At 40.8% G+C, this 21,855-nt stretch overlaps 1 long non-coding RNA gene and 1 other non-coding gene across 2 annotated transcripts in view; both read right to left on the reverse strand.

Annotated features, from left to right (window-relative positions):
- Positions 1–21,855, reverse strand: part of LOC144338770 (uncharacterized) — a 293,409-nt gene that overhangs the window by 191,098 nt on the left and 80,456 nt on the right. The window lies entirely within an intron of this gene.
- On the reverse strand, positions 17,280–17,367 carry MIR384 (microRNA mir-384). The gene has a single exon (NR_032510.1). It is a non-coding gene; the product is annotated as a microRNA mir-384 (primary transcript).

Consider the following 21,855-nt stretch of genomic DNA (forward strand, 5'->3'; position numbering starts at 1 on the left):
TTCTTATATAAGAAATACATTTTATAAGGCAATAGCTGCCATAGATCATGATTTTTTTTTCTCATGAATCTGGGCAAAGTAAATTAAAAACCTTCTAAAAAATTGAACATTATAGATGTTATTAAGAACATTTGTGATGCCGGGGTGGGGGGGGGAATAAAAATATCAATATTAACAGGAGTTTGGAAGAAGTTGATTCCAACATTCATGGTTGACTTTGAGAGCTTTAAATTTTTAGTGGAAGAAATAACTGCAGATGTGGTAGAAATAGCAAGAGGAGTCAAATCAGAAATAGAGCCTGAACATCCAAATACGAAAAGAAGTCAAATTATCTCTCTTCACTGACTATATAATTCTGTACTTAGAAAACCTGAAAGACACTTCCAAAAGGCTACTATAACTGATAAGTGATTTTAGCAAGGTTTCAGGATACAAAATCGATCTACAGGAACCAGTAGTATTTATACACACCAATACTGCCCAGGCTGAAAGTCAAATAAAGAATACAATCCCAGTTACAATAGCCATAAAGAAAATGAAAAACCTAGGAATACAGCCACCTAAGGAGATGAAAATTCTCTACAAAAGAACTATGAAACTCTGCTGAAAGAAATCACAGACAACACAAGTAAGTGGAAAAACATTCCATGCTCACGGATTGGAAAAATAAATATTAAAATGGCCATACTGCCCAAAGCAATGTACAGATTAAATGCTATTTCTATTAAACTACCATGTCATTCTTCACAGAATTAGAAATACATCTACTCTACAATTCATATGGAACCAAAAAATAGACCAAATACTCAAAGCAATCATAAGAAAAAAAAAAAGCTGTAGACATCACACTATCTGACTTAAACTATACTGTAAGGCTAGAGTAACCAAAACAGCATGGTACTCCTCAAAAATAGACACATAAACCAATGGAACAGAATAGAAAACTCCATAATAAAGCCACACATGTACAATCATCTGATCTTTGACAAGGCTGACAAAAGCAAGCAATGGGGAAAGGGTTGTCTATTCGATAGATGGTACTAGGATGACTGGCTAGCCATAGGCAGAATGAAACTAAAGCCTTACCTTTCACCTTATAGAAAAATTAACTCAGGATGATTTAGAAATTGAAATGTAAGACCTCAAGCTATAAAAATCCCAGAAGTCAACCTAGAGAATTCCCTACTTGACATTAACCTTGACAAAGAATATTTGGCTAAGTCCCCAGAAACAATTGCAACAGAAACAAACATTGACAAGTGGATCCTAATTAAACTAAAGACCTTCTGCACAGCAAAAGAAACTAACAACAGAGTAAACAGAAAACCTGCAAAACGAGAGAAAATATTCACAAAGTATTCATCTAAATATGAAAAATTTATGCAAAAATTTAAACAAATCAATAAGCAAAAATCTCCATTAAAAATGGGCAAAGGATATGAATAGATACTTCTCAAAAGAAGATATACATGCGACCAACAAGCATATGACAAAAAAAGTTCAACAACACTATTAGAGAAATTCAAATAAAAACCACAACCACAAGGAGATACCGTCTCACACCAGTCAGAATGGCTGTTACTAAAAAGTCAAAAAACATAGATGTTAGTGAGGCTATGGAGTAAAGGAAATGCTTATACACTTTTGATGAGAATGTAAATTAATACAGCTACCCATGAAACAGTTTGGAAATTTTTCGAAAAACTTAAAACAGAACTTCCAACTGATTCAGAAATCCCATTATTGCATACATATACTTAAAGAAAAAAATTATTCTACCATAAAGACACCTATGCATATATTCATAGCAGCCGTGTTCTCAACAGCAAAGACATAGAATCAACCTAAATGCCCATTAATGGCAGATTGGATAAAGAAAATGTGGTTCATATTACCCTAAGCGAATTGATGAAGGAAGAGAAAACCAAATACCCCATGTTCTCCTTTATAAATGGTAGATAAACATTGAGTACACATGGACACAAGAAGATAACAATAGACACTAGCTACTTCTTGAAAGTGCAGGGTGGGAAGAGGGTGAGGGTCAAAAAACTGCCTATCAGGTACTATGCTCATTACCTAGGTGATAAAATAATCTTTATACCCAACACCTGTGGCACACAATTTACCCATGTAGCAAACATGTGTACTCCTTGAAACTAAAATAAAAGTGAGAATAAAAATGTAAACAAAATAGAAATTTGAATTGAAAACTTTGAAGATTCCCTCTTGAAGGCCTCTGAAAAATGCATTTCATGGAACAATGGACTCGGGAAGGGGGACATCACACACCGGGGCCTATCATGGGGAGAGGGAGGGGGGAGGGATTGCATTGGGAGTTATACCTAATGTAAATGACGAGTTGATGGGTGCTGACGAGTTGATGGGTGCAGCACACCAACATGGCACAAGTATACATATGTAACAAACCTGCGTGTTATGCACATGTACCCTAGAACTCAAAGTATAATAATAATAATAATAATAATAATAATAATAATAATAAAGAAAAACTCTGGAGATAAAGCCCAGAAATCTGTGTTTCAAAAATCCATCCAGGGGATTCTGATGCCTACTCAAATGTGAGAGAACTGCTGTAGGCCATTCCTCTGCCTTCAGATAGTATTGGCTTCCACTCAGCCATAGAAGACTGGAGTAGAAGATGGGCAGGCTTTCAGAGATTCCACTATTCATTCAAGAAAGCCCTCCCTCTGTTTTTACTGAAAACCTTTATGCTGCTTTCTCTGCACCCAGAGTCCTCATTCTCATTGACAACCTTTTTCAAATCTTCTTTGTTACAAGAAAACCTTCAGAGATTTGGCAAGGACTTCTTAAAATCCCCTATAGAGTGCCTATTTTCTGAGACTCAGTTTCTTAGTCATAATCATCTGTAAGGAACGTGGCTGTGGTGCAGCCAGGCAGGCATAGGCTGAAGTAAACATCTTGCATGACTCAGCAGGATTGGAGTGCAGGTGCACAATTCCATGCATTATATAATCAACAGCTATGTAGCCATAACATAGGAGGTTCATCACCTGGCTCTAAGCCACTATTTTTTGTGAGGCATATAAATGCAATACTGACACTGAAAGAGCTGCTGAATAAAGCCATGTTTCATCTACCTGCTGTCTCTCAAGTGTTCTTCCAGCTAGCTTCCCCCTTCCCCCATCCACCCACTCCCCTCAGACCTCAGCTGGGGATCAAACCTGACATTTGGTATAGCCTTCAGGTTGAGATGAGTGGGTTTTCATCCCCTGAGGCTCCCAGATCAGCTATGTGGCTGCAGCATGGGCTGTGGTACCTGGTGGCAGAGGTGCTGCTTGGATGGTCCCCAGTGGGAACATGGGAGGCAATGGAAGGTTCTCCCATGAGTATGGGAAAGGCACTGAAGCAGCTGGAAGCACACAGCACCAAGAAGAAATGCACCTCTGCTGGCAGAGTCAGATGGGCATTTCTGACTGTGCTTCAGGAAGTACATGCTCAGTTCCTGTGGGACACTGCACAGGTAAGGGACCTCCAGGCACAAGCTGCATGCCTGGGTACTCAAATGCGCAGCTTGGAGCAAAACTTTGGGGTGAAGGACCTCCAGGCACAAGCAGGGTACTTATAGGCCCAGATAAACAGCCTGGAACAGGAGTTAGAAACAGCTCTCAGTGCTACCTTGAGCCTATCCCCCTGACCAGACACTCCCATTAGGTCTGATGCCAAGGAGAAGGAGGTTCCTCTGCTGAGAGCTCACCCCATAATCCATCAGAAGGTAGAACAAGAGCAGCCAATGGGACTCCAGGAGAGAGTCCAGGGACTGCCCCCACCCCCAACATGGTGGAACACACCTCTCATAGTGCTTATACCCCCACGGAGTTGCCGGAGTTAGGCAAGCAGTACCGACAGCATCTGGGGAAGCCCTTTCCTGCCTGGTTACTTTGCCTTTGGGATGAAGGAACTGATAGCATTTTCTGTTCCACGTCTGAGATGGAGAAGCTGGCTTCTATCATAACTCACCTCTTCCTTCATCAGCAGCTGTAGCTGTGCCAACAGTTAGCACAGAGGCAAGGTGACCACACTTGTATTGAGCGGCTGATGGCAGCCATATGGACGTGTGAAATGATGCTGGATAAATAGCAGAATCTGTGAGTAAATGGAAATCATATACTGAGTTGGTGCAGATATTCCAGGAGATGAATATGCAGCAGGCCATGTTTGATTTGAATACCCAGGGGTCAGATGATGAACGCTTTACCTCCCACATGAGGGATCTTGTGTTGGGCTCAGTGGCCCCCACCCAATGCTTTTGGCTCTCTGGCCACTGTCCCCTTCTTAACTAAGACTATTAAGAAGTTAGAGGAGGTGCAAATGGTGTGTGGCACCCATAGCCCGTACCATTTCTCAGTATGGCCAGTCAGAAACCCTGATGGTACTTGGCACATGACAGTAGATTATCAGGAACTGAATGAAGCAACACCCCCTCTGCATGCAGCTGTACCTTCTGTCATGGATTTGATGGAACACTTAGCAACAGAACAGGGACAGTACCACTTTGTGGTGGACTAAGCTCATGCATTCTTCTCCAATCACATTGCCCCAGAGAGCAAGGAACAGTTCACCTTCACTTGGGAAGGATCACAATGGACTTTGACCGTGCTGACACAGGGCCATGTGCATAACCCCACCATTTGTCATGGTTTTGTTGCCATGGACTTAGCCGCCTGGAAGTGTCAAAAAGGGGTCAGTCTGTTTCATTATATTGATGATATTATGATTCTCTTGCAGATTTAGAAGTGGCAAGGCCCCTCTTGCAGCAATAATTGGCAGCATGCGGTTGGACCACCAATGAATCCAAGGTCCAAGGACCTGGATTGTCTGCCAAATTATTCAGAGTTATTTTTTTGTCGGGTGAGACAAAGGCCCTACCAGAGGCCATCACTGATAAAATCCAGGCATACCCCTGACCCACCACGGTGAGGCAGCTGCAGACTTTTGTGGGCTTCTTGGAGTATTGGTAGGCATTAGTGCCCCATTTGGCTCAAATGATAAAACCATTGTACCAGTTAACAAAACAAGGGGCTACCTGGAATTGGGTTGATGAGGCTGAAACAGCCTTTCCGGCCACCAAGCAGGCTATTCAGCAGGCATGAGCCTTACAAGTGATTGATCAGGGGTGCCCATTTGAATTTGATGTACATGTGACTACAGATGGTTTTGGCTGGGGCCTATGACAGTGCATGGAACATTTTAGAATGCCAGTAGGCTTTTGTCCAACCTACAGAAGAGAGCTAATCTAAGGTAATAATTGTTAGAGAAGCAATTAGCTGTTGCATATGCTGTTCTTCAGGCCTGTGAGAACCTGACAGGATAACCTACAGTTGTCATGCAGATGACTTATCCATTAGAGGAGTGGGTAGGTTCATGGGTAACAACCCCTCAGACAGGGAGAGTGCAGACATCCATTTTAGCAAAGTGGGGTGCCTACTTAGAGTAGCAGAGTACACTGAATACAAGTCCCTTAGCAGCATATTTACAAGAAGTCTTGGGACCTGTAGTCCTAATGCAGGGTAAGGCCATGCGGCCTGAGGCACCCCTAGACGTTGAGCCATCATCATTTAAGGAAGGGTGCCCTCCCATTCCTCATGGGTATGGTATACAGATGGGTCCAGTCAAGTTGCTACTGCTACCTGGACTGCTATAACAGTCTAGCCTAGCACTCACACCATATGGTTTGATACCAGATGTGAACAAAGCAGCCAATGGGCTGAACTCAGAGTGGTGTGGATGGTGATTACCAAGGAGGAGTCACCTATGGTAATCTGTACCGATAGCTGGGCAGTCTATCGAGGGTTAACCTGACAGTTGACTACCTGGAAGTTACAGAATTGGCTTGTAAGCCATTGGCCCATTTGGAGCCAAAGCATGTGGCAAGACATCTGGGAAATGGGTCGTCATGTGTCAGGCCATATGCCTTTGGCCACTCCCAGTAATGATGAGGCAGATTCCTTGACCAAAGTTCAATGGTTAGAGTTGGCACCTACATGAGATGTGGCTTTGTGGCTACCCAGAAAACTGAGACATGGGGGGAGGGTAAACTGATGCAACAGGTCAGTGGGTGCTGAGGTTTGTCTTTGCCCTCGCAGGACATTTTGGAGGCCTGCCAGGAGTGCCCAGCATGCACTCAGGCATACCCCAGATGTAGACAACTGCCCAGTGTAACATAACAAGTGATGGTAGGGCAGATGCCCTTGACCAGATGGCAAATAGATTACATTGGGCCACTGCCAAAATTGCAGGGCTACACACATGCACTGATGGCTGTAGACATGGCCACCAGCTTGTTCTTCACCTACCCTGCAGGGTGGCTGACCAGCAACACACTATTCAAACCTTGCAGCATGTATATGCCTCATACGGCCATTCCCTGGCCGTTGAAAGTGATAGGGGAACACTTTTCACTGGACAGCAGGTACAACAATGGGCACAGCAGATGGACATACAATAGGGGTTTCATGTTTCTTATAACCCACAAATCACTGGCATGATTGAGCAGTATAACGGATCCTGAAGAATGGATTACATTTGCATGTTACTCCCCCATCTTTGCTGGGATGGAGTTCCAGGTTGGACCTGGTGCTTCAAATCTTGAATGAACAGCCACAGAAAGGCAGCCCAGCCCCAGTGGAGGCACTGTTACACCAGGCCACTGCCCCCATCCAGCACAGATACACACCAAGAATGACCTCCTCCTACCAGGTATGGGGACAAATGGTCATCTGTTGTTGCCTACCCCAATGCCCCAGAAGGCAGGGGAACAGAAAACTTGGTGTTGAGTTGACCATGGACCCTCCAAGCCCCCTATTGCAGATGGTTGGTTATCATAGCCCCCTGGGGGAAGGGCCTGCAGTGTGACTTACTCCTTGGGTATTTACTGTGTGGCCTCCACGATTGACCATTCATAGGGGAACGGCCAGGGAAACGACCCTCCCCTGGGGGACATAGGTACAGTCTGTGTGACCCAGCTCCCCTGTGACTTTAGCATGAGTAAAAGACACAAAATAAACATGGAGAACTGATAAGATGTGGTGCCATCGCCTAGGGAAGAAGCCATTGGTGACAGCAGAGTTATCCAGAAATGAAAAGTGGGCTCATATTTTGCCTGAGGGAAGTGATTTACCCACGTTAGTACCTGTGCCTGTTTGGCCATTTTGGCCATAGGTTGACACACTCCAACGGCATCATGGATGAGGCCCACACCTATACTGAGGTGGCCAATGTCTCCAACTGTTGGATCTGCACCTCCTTTCCAGCAGCAGCTGCAGATGGCTTGCCCTGGCACATACATCCAGCTTCTGTGCAGAACTGGACATGGCTAGAGACTTGGGGTCCCACAGACAATGGATGCGATGCAACACGATGTGCTTTGGATAGGGGGTGTTGCAAAACCCATGGCAAGTCTGCTTCCTGTCTGACTCATAGTGTCCATGATGGATGATGCTGGCTAATGGGAGAAAACATGGTGCCCCCATTGCAGGAACCACAATGTATAGAGCAACACTGGGGTAAAGTCAATGTCAGATGGTTGCCCACCGAGGCCTGTGCAAACAACACGTGTCACAACACCAAGGGTGTAGTGGAAAAAGTAGTCTTACCAAGGCCGGTCCCCAGTGGACTTTGTGCCCTCTGGGAGTTTGTGGGTCTGTGGGGACATAGGGTGGCCATATCTGCCAGCCAATTGGACTAAATGTTGTACCTGGGGGTGGCCTTATGGGCTTCCCACATTGTCCAGTTGCTCTCATAACTGGGAGGCATTGGATTCCTAGGTTTTGTGTGAGTGTGGCCGGGTCCCTGATGGTTCTACTCTTTAGCAATAACTATGCTTGGAGCAGGTGTAATCACTGTAGAAATGCAGGTTGCAGCCCTTGCAGAGCACACAGCTCGGGCCCTGAATTGCACCCATGTTATCCTCCTTTTGTTTACTGATGAGGTTGATCACATTAGGAAGGTGGTGGTGCAAAACTGGATGGCCTTAGACATAGTCACCACTGCCCAAGGTGGCACTGTGCCCTTGCAGGGACACAATGTTGTACATTTATCCCTGACAACCACCAGAACATAACGAAAGCTTTACAAGGGGTGTCATGGTAAATTACGGTGATTGAATGTTTTACTGATGACCCCTGCAGAGATGGTGGGCGTCCCTGGGCTCTGGCCTATGTTGGGCTCTCATGATCATAGTAGCATAGCAGGAATATCAGTGGTAGGTTGTTCCTCTCTGTATTGTTGCTCTGGCCTATGGGTTCAGGGTGCTGCCCTGTGGGCACGGGTCACCACTAAGAGTACCCCTTCAGCATAGGGGATGTAGTGTAAGGAACATTGCTCTGCTGCAGCCAGGCAGGCATAGGCTAAGGTAAACATTCTGCATGACTCAGTGGGATTGGAGCTCAGTTGCACAATTCCATGTGTTATGTAATCACAGCTATGTAGCCATAACATAGGAGGCTCAACACCTGGCTCTAAGCCACTATTGTGTGTGAGGTGTATAGATGCAACATTGACACTGTGAAAGAGCTGCTGAGTAAAGCCATGTCTCATCTCCCTGCTGTCTCTCAAGTGTTCTTCCAGCTCCCAGACTCCTCCACCGACTCCCCTCAGACCTCAGCTGGAGCTTGAAGCTGACACTATCCAAAATAAAATTCCAAAATTTTCAACATTGGAAAGTTACCATGAGTTTATAGTTTCATTAGTGTGCGGATGTGTCCTTTATTTAAAGATATCTTTACTCATATTATCTCACTTCACCTTCTAAAGGAGTTCCTTTTATTATTCCCCTTTCAATGAGAAACTGAAGTGTAGGAAGGTTAGTAACTTCCCTAAAGCCACCCACAGGATTATAAATCATGCTGCTATAAAGACACATGCATATATGTTTATTGCGCCACTATTCGCAATAGCAAAGACTTGGAGCCAACCCAAATGTCCATCAATGACAGACTGGATTAAGAAAATGTGGCACATATACACCATGGAATACTATGCAGCCATAAAAAAGGATGAGTTCGTGTCCTTTGTAGGGACATGGATGCAGCTGGAAACCATCAATCTCAGCAAACTATCACAACAACAGAAAACCAAACACTACATGTTCTCACTCATAGGTGGGAATTGAACAATGAGAACACTTGGACACAGGAAGGGGAATATCATACACTGGGGCTTGTTGTGGGGTGGGGGGAGAGGGGAGGGATAGCATTAGGAGATAAACCTAATGTAAATGAGGAGTTAACGGGAGCAGCACACCAACATGACACATGTATACATATGTAACAAACCTGCACGTTGTCCACATGTACCCTAGAACTTAAAGTACAAAAAAAAAGAAAAGAAAAAGCAGCAAAAAACTAAATAAATAAAAATAAAAATAAACTTCAGCCAGTACTAACCATGAAAAAAAAAAAAATCTTTCCTGAAGCCACAAAGTTAGCAAGCAGCAGAACCATGATTCAAATAGAGGTATAATTTCAAAGTCTATGCACTTAATCATAAAAGTATGCATGGCCCCCTTTCCTAACAGAGCCTGCATGTTATGGTTTGGATAGTCGACTACTCCAACTCTCATGTTGAGTTTCAATTCCAAATGCTGGAGGTGGGGCCTAATGGAAGGTGTTTGAATCAGGTGGAGTGGATCCTTCAGAAATTACCTGGTGCCATTCTCATTATAATGAATGAATACTCACTCTATTAGCTCCCACAAGAACTGGTTGTTGAAAGGAGTCTGACGCTCTCTACTCTCTCTCTCTTGCTTTCTCTATCATCATGTGATCTGCACATGCCAGCTCCCCTCTGCCTTCCACCATGACTGGAAGCAGCCTGAAATTGTCACCAGAAATAGACACTAGTGCCATGCTTCTTGTACAGCCTACAGAACTGTGAACCAAATGAACCTCTTTTTCAAAAAATAAATTCTCCACTTTTAGTTATTCCTTTATAGCAACATGAAAATAAACTAAGATACTATACTAGGGGCAAGAACACAAAAGGATAGGCCCTGGATAGTTAGACTTATTAAGCACAGCAGGGAATACGTGTAGTGGCAAGGTTGGCTTGGGGGAAGGAGGTTAGCCACATTTTCAGAGTATGCACTAGGAGGAAAAACACAAACATGTCCTAATAGAGTGTGCTCCACTCAAACCAAGAGAACACGTACAAATGGGACATTCAACAAGAGAGTCTGAGATAATTTACCAGAGACAAGTAAATTTCAAATCTAAACTGATGCTAGAGGACTAGGGATGGTGAAATAAAGAGCAGTTGGAAACTTGGAGACAACCAGAATTAATTCTGGAGATAGTGGAGAAAAAGCAGGGGGACAACAACAGGGCTTTTATGAGTCCCCATCATGTGTCCATGTCATCTCATCACACATTATATTTTTACTGTTAAATGTAATATTATATATGTAAAATGGTCCTCCAATCAAACTGTAAGCCTTTTGATGACAGCAATCATTACTCACACTTCTTCTGTGTTCCCTCATAATACCCAACACTCACTAATTCATTTATTCTTTTATTGATTTCTCAGGCTCTACACTACGTACTGGGGATAAAAACACAAACATGATTCTCAGTCTCATGAAGGTCACAGTGTAAAATCGATTCTGAACTGGAATTAATAAATGGGATCCAGGCATGGGGCTGTCCACAGACCTGAATAATAGGGGGTATGTGATCATGATGCATTTTTCTGTGGGAATTTATAGTTTTTTTCAGGCCCTCCAAATGGATTTAGAGCTTATAAGCAAGGGTGGGGGAGAACAGACATGTAGATAAATAATTCAATGTAACTCCTAAGCGTTTGAGTGGGAGCAGGTCATGGAAACATGGAAAGCTTCACAGAAGAGGTGATATTCGACCACTTCAGCCAAGCAGGTGAAAAGAGCATTCCAGGGATAGGGATAGGACATGCAAAGGTATAAAAGGATAAAAGAGCATACTGCATTTGGGAAACAGCAAATAGTTTGATATGGCAGGAACATGAGACCAGAGGCAGCATGCCAACCCCAGACTGACACTCTCCTGTATTCACTCCACTTCTGGAATATCCCCAACTGCTTATAGATTCATCCAGATTGTCCCCACACTGCAATAGCTGCTTAGAAGAGATGACTAGTAGGCAGATGTTCCCCACAGAACCCGGCCCTTATCTCAGAATTTTAAAGTGAGAAGCAATAAAAGAAGGTTTGAAAAAGTAGCTTTATTCTCCTATTGCATTTGAATTCCTAGTTTTGGCACTTGGGGAAATCACTAGTGGTAAATGGAATGTCATCAGTTACTTCTCTATTTCTTTTTCACTTTATAGCTAAAAGACTTTTAAGGCCCAGAACATAGGATGTGGAGCAGTGTATCTGCTATCATGTAGACTTATCTAGTTGCCAATTTTTCAACTCATTCTATATAGATGCTCTATACCTATGTCCAATATCCTAACCCATTAATGGCTACACTTGTTTCTTTTCTTCCAGAACTAGCATCTTTGGCACTGTTTTATTCCCCTGCATTTTCTCCTTATTTCTCAGGCTGCTTCTAACTTAAAAGTTTTTTTAAAAAATAGTTTATACATTCTTTATCCATTATCCCCTTGATAGACATTTAGGATTGTTCCACTTTTTAACTCTTTTGAATAAAGCTGTTCTAAATATTCATGCACAAGTCTTTGTGTGGACATGTGTTTTCATTTCTCTTGGGAACATGCATTAAAAATAGAATGGTGGAATTATATGGAAGGTCCATATTTAACTTCATAACAAACTCCCAATACTTTATTTAAAGTGTTTGAAACAGTTTTCTTTTTCAGAGATGAGGTTTTGGTCCCACTATGTATCATTTTACACTCTTACAGAAATGAATAATATTTCTCATCATTCCACATTTTCACTGACAACGGGTGGTGCCAGTCATTTTAGCCATTCTAGTAGATGGGTACTGGTATATTACGTTTTAAATTTGCATTTGTCTAATAAAAATGATGATCAATATGCCTATTGGCCATTTATGTATCTTCTTTTGTGAAATGTCTGTTCAAATGTTTTTGCCCACTTTGAGCAGGGAAAGAGACTGTTCTATTTTTATTGAATTTTGGGAGTTCTTTAAAATTCTGGATACAAGTTTTTTTTTTATCAGTTATATTTTGTTAGTTAAAATCCTCCAAAAAATAGATACCAAGATGGAATTAGAAGGTAAGAGAATGATTGGGGAATATGCTCTTGAATGATAAAAGAGAAGGGGCACAAGTAGGAAGAGAGGGCTTCAGACTATAATCAGGTCTGACATCTGACACAAGAGAAAGGAAAGGAAGGAAGATAGAAAGAGTCTCAGGCTGTAGCATGGTCTGAGAGAATCTCAACCAAGCTAATGGAAGCACTGGAACAAAGATTGTCTATTAAAGGAATTCCATATTAGACATAAATGTCCCAGCTCTGGTACCAGAACCAAGCACGGTCATAGATTGGGAATATACTGGAGATAGTGTGGCCATTACATAAATGCTGAATTGGACCCAGAATGTTAGCAGATTTTGGTTTCCAGCTAACTACAATTGTCATAGCAGGTTCTATTTGAAGGAAGATCTGAGAGGAACATTCTCATGACTGTCAAAGTCCATCCTAATGTCACACGAATAGTTTCCATCCATGTCCCTGAGAGCAGATTCTTCCATGGCTCCTATAGGAATCTACTTCTAAGGGAAAGTTCAAAACGGGGAAGTGAGTGGGATGAATTATAACCTTCATTGCTACAGTTGGTCTTCAGGCAACAATTGATACACATCTCCATCTTTTACTCTCCATTGTAAAGTTCCCTCATTCTAATTTATCACTTGTGCACATCTTAGTGATCCACCTAATTCCTGACCTAAACCTTTATTCCTGAAGAGTGTGAGTTCCTGAACATATTGTACACTTCTCAGGATGGAATTACTGTACATGTCCAGCATAGTTACACTTGTACAAGAGAGTTACAAGAGGTTCAATGGAATGCAAAGGTAGTTTCATATTAAAAAATAAATTAATGTAATTTGTGATACTAATAGAATAAGGAAGAAAACACATATTGTCATCTCAAGAGGTGTAAAAAAGCATACAAGAAAATTCGACACCCAATCATGATGAAAATGTAAAAAAAAATTATGAATGAAAGGGAAGTTCATTAACCCGAAAAAGGGTTATCTTTAAGGACATACTCAAACTATTCTGAAAATTAGAAGAGAGGGAAACACTTCCAAACTTAATCTATGAGGTCAGTATTACCCTAATACAAAAAACAGACAAAGACACACAAAAAAACTACAAACGACGTAGGATTGTCTTGGAGATGCGGGCTCTTTTTTGGTTCCATATGAACTTTAAAGCAGTTTTTTCCAATTCTGTGAAGAAACTCATTGGTAGCTTGATGGGGATGGCATTGAATCTATAAATTACCTTGGGCAGTATGGCCATTTTCAGAAAATTGATTCTTCCTATCCATGAGCATGGTATGTTCTTCCATTTGTTTGTGTCCTCTTTTATTTCACTGAGCAGTGGTTTGTAGTTCTCCTTGAAGAGGTCCTTTACATCCCCAGTAAGTTGGATTCCTAGCTATTTCATTCCCTTTGAAGCAATTGTGAATGGAAGTTCATTCATGATTTGGCTCTCTGTCTGTTACTGGTGTATAAAAATGCTTGTGATTTTTGCACATTAATTTTACATCCTGAGACTTTGCTGAAGTTGCTTATCAGCTTCAGGAGATTTTGGGCTGAGACAATGGGGTTTTCTAAATATACAATCATGTCATCCACAAACAGGGACAATTTGACTTCTTCTTTTCCTAACTGAATATCCTTTATTTCTTTCTCTAGCCTGATCGCCCTGGCCTAAACTTCCAACACTATGTTGAATAGGAGTGGTCAGAGAGGACATCCATGTCTTGTGCCAGTTTTCAAAGGGAATTTTTCCAGTTTTTGCCCATTCAGTATGATATTGGCTGTGGGTTTGTCATAAATAGCTCTTATGATTTTGAGATATGTTCCATCAATACCGAATTTATTGAGCGTTTTTAGCATGAAGGGCTGTTGAATTTTGTCAAAGGTCTTTTCTGCATCTATTGAGATAATCATGTGGTTTTTGTCTTTGGTTCTGTTTATATGCTGGATTACATTTATTGATTTGCGTATGTTGAACCAGCCTTGCATCCCAGGGATGAAGTCAAAGGAACAAAGCTGCAGGCATCACGCTACCTGACTTCAAACTATACTACAAGGCTACAGTAACCAAAACAGCATGGTACTGGTACCAAAACAGAGATATAGACCAACGGAACAGAACAGAGTCCTCAGAAATAATACCACACATCTACAGCCATCTGATCTTTGACAAGCCTCAGAAAAACAAGAAATGGGGAAAGGATTCCCTATTTAATAAATGGTATTGGGATAATTGGCTAGCCATAAGTAGAAAGCTGAAACTGGATCCATTCCTTACTCCTTATATGAAAATTAATTCAAGATGGACTGGAGACTTAAATGTTAGACCTAATACCATAAAAACCCTAGAAGAAAATCTAGGGTATACCGTTCAGGACATAGGCATGGGCAAGGACTTCATGTCTAAAACACCAAAAGCAACGGCAGCAAAAGCCAAAATAGACAAATGGGGTCTAATTAAACTAAAGAGCTTCTGCACAGCAAAAGAAACTACCATCAGAGCGAAAAGGCAACTTACAGAGTGGGAGGACATTTTTGCAATGTACTCATCAGACAAAGGGCTAATATCCAGAATCTACAAAGAACTCAAACAAATTTACAGGAAACAAACAAACGACCCCATCAAAAATTGGGCAAAGGATATGAACAGACAGTTCTCAAAAGAAGACATTCATACAGCCAACAGACACATGAAAAAATGCTCATCATCACTGGCCATCAGAGAAATGCAAATCAAAACCACAATGAGATACCATCTTACACCAGTTAGAATGGCAATCATTAAAAAGTTGGGAAACAACAGGTGCTGGAGAGGATGTGGAGAAATAGGAACACTTTTACACTGTTGGTGGGATTGTCAACTAGTTCAACCATTATGGAAAACAGTATGGCGATTCCTCATGGATCTAGAACTAGATGTACCATATGACCCAGCCATCCCATTACTGGGTATATACCCAAAGGATTATAAATCATTCTGCTATAAAGACACATGCACACGTATGTTTATTGCGGCACTATTCACAATAGCAAAGACTTGGAATCAACCCAAATGTCCATCAGTGGCAGATTGGATTAAGAAAATGTGGCACATATACAACATGGAATACTATGCAGCCATAAAAAAGGATGAGTTTGTGTCCTTTGTAGGGACATGGATGCAGCCGGAAACCATCATTCTTAGCAAACTATCGCAAGAACAGAAAACCAAACACCGCATGTTCTCACTCATAGGTGGGAACTGAACAATAGATCACTTGGACTCGGGAAGGGGAATATCACACACCGGGGCCTATCATGGGGAGGGGGGAGGGGGGAGGGGTAGGGATTGCATTAGGAGTTATACCTGATGTAAATGACGAGTTGATGGGTGCTGACGAGTTGATGGGTGCAGCACAGCAACATGGCACAAGTATACATATGTATCAAACCTGCACGTTATGCACATGTACCCTAGAACTTAAAGTATAATAATAATAAAAATAAATAAATAAATAAAAATAAATAAAGGGCTGGAGGAGTTTTTGTTTGTTTGTTTGTTTTTTGTTGTTGTTGTTTTTGGTTTTGTTTTGAAAGATAGGCCAGGCCAGTGTGGTCACTCACGCCTGTAATCCCAGCACTTTGGGAGGCCGAGGAAGGTGGATCATGAGGTCAGGAGATCAAGGCCATCCTGGCTAACATGGCAAAACCAAGTGTCTACTAAAAAAACAAAACATTAGCCACATGTGGTGGCAGGTGCCTATATTCCCACCTACTTGTGAGGCTGAGGCAGGAGAATGGCATGAACCTGGGAGGCAGAGCTTGCAGTGGGCTGAGATCGAGCCACTGTACTCCAGCCTGGGTGACACAGTGAGACTCTGTCTCAAAAAAATAAAAAAGGATAGGCCAGTCTGACCCAAAGCAACTAGAGGAGTTTCACAGAGAAAAGAGATCTGAGCTGGGCCCTGACAGTTGAATCATCTCTGGATACAGTAGATATCAAAATGGGAGTGATGTTTATCATCTGAGCAGGTTTAAGCACCCATTTATATGACTGTCGAATATTGCTCAACAGCATCTTACAACATCAGTCAATTCCTTGGCACCTATAATGGATTCTGATGTCAATTGTCAGAAGGCTCTGTCTAATAACTCAGAGGTTTCCCTCTTGGTTCCACGTCCCATGTTGCTAGCTCATTCCCTGGCGTCATCTTACTGGGCCTGCTAAGATGGTCCAGTTACATTAGTCAGTCAGAAGTTAACCAAAATGGTTTAATTGTTGGAATGGACTAGAGATACTACTGCCTGAGAGAGTAAAGAATTCCAGTCAGTGATGCGATACGATCTTAACTCTCAAAGGCTAAACTAATGCAACATTTTTCTTTTTCATCTCCAAATTGTTGGGGGTGATTATATAGAGATAACTTATAACAGACAATGTTGACATAAACCAATGTGTAGATCATTTCAAAATAGTAAATGGAAATAAGATAAATACAGATGGGAATCAAATATATAGATAAAACAATTACACCATGTGCATACTCAGGCCCATTAGCAGGGAGGTAAGCAGGGAAAGGCAAGGAAGTTTCATGTTGAGATAGAGGAGATTGGTAAAATTTATTGGGTTTCTTTTGAGTAGCCTAGGAAAACTTGGAGGAGTTAGGATATTGAAAACTGCTTACATAGAGTTGAGTGAGGTAGGGAAAAAGAAAGGAAACATGAGCTAAATCTTGTGAACAGGAATAAGAAAATTTGGATGGGATTTTAGAGGATCTGATAAACAAGATTCCCTTTATTTCTGTTTGTTGGTTTCTTTTATTTCTTGTACCTCTTAAAATGAGCACGTTTGAAGCCATGAATCACCAAACAGCTAGTAAAAATACAGGAATTTGTGAGAGCTATAAATATTAAGTAGCACTATTATTACTAGAATTATGATTAGTATGTTGACATATAAACAGATAAATAAATAGAATTGCTAAAACAAATGTTGCACTCCAAAGATGTCATAGAGATGGCCAGTTAACATCTTGAAGGTTTCCTATGTGTTTCAGGCATCTTGCTATTTGCATATATGTTACAGGCATTATGAACAATTTCTAGGAATGTCTTATGAACATTATACATATTGCCTAGGAATTGTTTACAATTCCTAATTTAACATTCTGCCTGTAACATAAATACTAGTTAAAAGGCAATGAAGCAATGAACTTGATCATACACTGATATCAAATGAGAAGGCAGTATTTCTGCAGGCCTGACATATAACCAGATGATTGATTATCTATTAAAAAAAAAAAGTAACATAGCATAGGTAATAGCCAAATAACTATATTGTACTTTTTAAGATGCATGTGCAGAAGACTACATAAAGTAACTGAAAGAATGTAAGTGCAAAGAAAATTTTGATTCAGTTCTTTTTAAATAAAGTTATAAAACTTCTTATTGAGTTGTACAACCATAAGTCCAAACATATGATACATATTTAAAAATCTAACATTTTAAAATGCGAAGTACCAACATGATGGCTATATTGAAAGTAAGACCATGCTTCCTTCTGGCAATGAGCCCAAGATATCACTGTTTGGCTGTTGTTAACAAAGATGATGATGATGGCTGGTGATGGCTATAGTATATCTCTGGATTATGAGCTGATTAGATTAGCTTAGTGCCTTCAGAGGCTAATACCATGTCCCTTGTGGACCAGTTTGCACATACCATGTTCCATTCACAGGTTAAGACTCTGGTTTAGGCCAGCTAGCTTCAAATACATGCCATAGGGTTTTATTTTCAAGTGTGGGAACTGAAACCCAGAGATCTACAGTGGGTTGAGCTAGGGCACATAGCAAACTAATGAAGGGAAGAAGAGCTTCATTCTCAGATGAAGAAAACAAAATATCAGGTCCCTACATGCTCTGGTATTTACCCTGTTCCAAGCTAAAATTGCAGTCCTGGAATCTTTCTCCATGGTCTGACCACCTTCTTCGTAGGCTAGAAAATCATAACCCTGAGGTCCTCTTCAACTTCCCATCTAATTTGGGAATAGCCCCCATAGCCTATATTAGAAACAGCATTAGTAACAGTACTACTACTACTACTACTACTACTACTACATAACATGCAATATGGTGACCCTTTGTATGTGATATCTCTTTTAGTTCCTTTCACAAACCTATCAAATAAGCAATGTTATTATCTCAATTTTATAAATAAAGAAACTGAGGTTTGAAGAAGTTAAGTCACCCAGTTAGTCAGGGATCTAAGCCTTTGTCTGCCTAACTCTGAAATACAACAGTATGTTTCTTCCTCAGCATTATGTACTGCTCTCTGCCACATCCTTCTCCTAACCCACTATAAAGCTGCAAGGAAAATCTGAAGAGCTATCATAATTCGAACTTTAAAGTGATTTGATATCACTTACGGCACTCAATAATAATGGCTGAAAAGCAACACAATCCTAGAGAATGACCATCTGTTTTAAGAGCTTAAGTGAGTATGTTTTTCTGGAATATCCCCTTAGAAATGTTTTTTGAACATTTGTTCAAACAAGTTGAGATCTGGACACCCTCTGATGCCTTTCTCAACTGGTTAAATGCCAAGTATGACATAATCTTTCTGCATGTGGTTTGAGTTAGGTGGGAGTATTGTACGTGCCTGGGACACTGGGCAAGCCCTCCAGAGATGCTTCTAGATCCGGCCAAGAAGGTCCACTGAGGAGATGGCAGCCCTGGAGTGATGAGGCTGAGATCACTAATAGGCTGAGTAATCCTATAAGCCCCATTTAGGGGGCATCCTTCACCTGACAACTAGGACATTTGTGTTCTTTTGCTCTTTAGGATATTCTCTCATCTTTGGGACAGGTCCCAGAAACGCCCAATGGACTTTTCTTGCCTTATGACTTAACAGTTTCAGGGGCTCTGACCTTAAACCTTTAGGCCAGCATTGCTCTGGCCTTACTTTCCTGCTACAAGTCACCTGAGCTCCACCTGCTGTACCATGAAATCATTAGGGAACTGATGAATGTCTTTAAAAGGTGCCTCCTAGTGCGCATAACTGGAAGGTACTACAATCCCAGACAGTTTTACAGTTTTGGCAGGATGGAATTATTCTCTGTGGATAGATTGAATGTCACCTCTTGGCCAGGATTTGTGGGAGATGGCTGCAGAGCCCATCAGCAAAGCTGCCATGTGGCCAAGTCCATGTGATTGACGGGAACATGACTGTGGGAAGAGGCCAATGCTGGTAATGATGGGAGATACTTAAACCTAAGGGAAATCCCTGAATCTCCAACATCTGTGAGATGGATCAGATGAGGCTAGAGGACAAAAAGCAACAGAAAAACATTCAGCTGATATAAGTACCTAATAAAAGAAGTAAAGAAGATTAAATCTTATGGGGTTGTTGTCATAGGAAAACTATAGGTGTCAGGTCTGCTTTAAAGTTCAAATTACCAGGTAAAATGTACAATGGGAGTGTTTCAAAGTTTGACACTAATGTAACTACGGGAGAATCTTTCATTAGGCTACTATGTACTTCTGAAATTACCTCCAACTATTCCAGGAAATTGCACAAGCTGATGCTGTTCCTTGTAACTGAGAATGCTATTCCTTCTCTACCTCCCTCAATGGAAAATGCACTTACGTCAATGAAAATTGAGAATGTAATCTCCCCATACACTTGGTCTAATACTGAGGGTAGAAAAAGAAACTAAGCTAAAGGCTTCTGTAGATTTTTATTGATTGAAGATAACAAGGTTTAAAGGGAATGGATCAGATATGTTAGTATAATATTTAAAATGGGAAGTCATGAAGGTCTAAATCAGAGTGGTGGCAGTAAGTATGGAAAGGAGTTGCTCATTGTGAGACAGATTATAAAGGAATATCCACAGAACTTGGCAACTGACTGGATTTAGCAGGGCAATGGAAGATTCAGAGATATTGCCAAGATTATTATTCTTAGTGATCAGGAATATGAAAATAGTGGTACCAGTAACAGAAGAAAAGGGGTCTGGGAGGGAAGATAAATGAGTTTGAGCCGTCAAATTGAGAGACAGAACAGGCATTGTGAAATTCCGAAGATAGAGATTTGGGCTAAAGATAAAATTTCAGTCAGGCATCACTTGCCCAATCCTTCACCTAAGTCCAAACCTGTTGATTTCCAATCCCTGCAAGTGGAGACCACATACAAAGACTATTTGAAACTTCCGGCTTCTCCCTGTTTGTTGCTACTCCTCCCCACTTCCCAAATTCTTCTTCCCTCTAATTATCTCCAGAACCTTACAGTGGAGAAACCTAGTTGGCCTCTATTTCTATTCCAAGCATTCATTGTAAATGTATAGTTTTAAGACTGGTTCTTCATATTCCCAAGCACATGTCATTTATGAGTAATAAATGATCCAAGCTGATTACATTGATCAAAGTTTCAATTGCTTTGAAAATTATTTATGCTAATAAAGAAATTGATATACATGAGGAAAACCTAGAAAGGAAAGATCAGATAAGTGCTACAGAATTATGGCGACCATAGTTTCTTTTTTTTTTTTTTTTTAAATACAGACACGAATTTATTCACACAGCTAAAAACTAAATATAAAGACAAAATCCTTAAGGCAGACAAATAAAAAATTATTCAGAAGAATAGAGATGAGGATTGTAGTATACTTTTTATTAGAAACCATGCAGCAGAAGAAAATGAAGAGAAAGCTTTAAAGTGATCAGAAGAAAAAAAAACCTGTCATCCTATACTTCTATATTCAGTGAAAATATATCTCAAAAACTGTGAGAAAACCCTTTTTCTCCATAGAAACATAAGTGGAGAGAATTTATTTATTTATTTATTTATTTATTTAATTTTTAATTTTTTTTTTTTTTTTTTTTTTTTTTTAGGAAATGGCAAGGATCTTTGTTTTATTTCCTGATATATCCCAAGCATTTTGAACAATGCCAACACGTGGCAGGCACTAATAAAAATACTTGTAGACTACATTAATAAGCAATTCCTGAAAAACCTAGGGAAAAAGTGACCTAAAAAGTAGTCATAGCCACTATACGTCTGTCCTTATCTTTTGTTTTTACAAGTTTTTCTCAGTTTTTTTTTAATTAATTAATTATTATTATACTTTAAGTTGTAGGGTACATGTGCATAACGTGCAGGTTTGTTACATATGTATACTTGTGCCATGTTGGTGTGCTGCACCCATCAACTCATCATTTACATCAGGTATAACTCCCAATGCAATCCCTCCCCCCTGCCCCCTCCCCATAAAAGGTCCCTGTGTGTGATGTTCCCCTTCCTGAGTCCAAGTGATCTTATTGTTCAGTTCCCACCTATGAGTGAGAACATGCGGTGTTTGGTCTTCTGTTCTTGTGATAGTTTGCTAAGAATGATGGTTTCCAGCTGCATCCATGTCCCTACAAAGGACGCAAACTCATCCTTTTTGATGGCTGCATAGTATTCCATGGTGTATATGTGCCACATTTTCTTAATCCAATCTGTCACTGATGGACATTTGGGTTGATTCCAAGTCTTTGCTATTGTGAATAGTGCTGCAATAAACATACGTGTGCATGTGTCTTTATAGCAGCATAATTTATAATCCTTTGGGTATATACCCAGTAATGGGATGGCTGGGTCATATGGTACATCTAGTTC

The sequence above is a fragment of the Macaca mulatta genome, chromosome X (assembly GCF_049350105.2).
Source record: "Macaca mulatta isolate MMU2019108-1 chromosome X, T2T-MMU8v2.0, whole genome shotgun sequence".
Lineage (NCBI taxonomy): Eukaryota > Metazoa > Chordata > Mammalia > Primates > Cercopithecidae > Macaca > Macaca mulatta.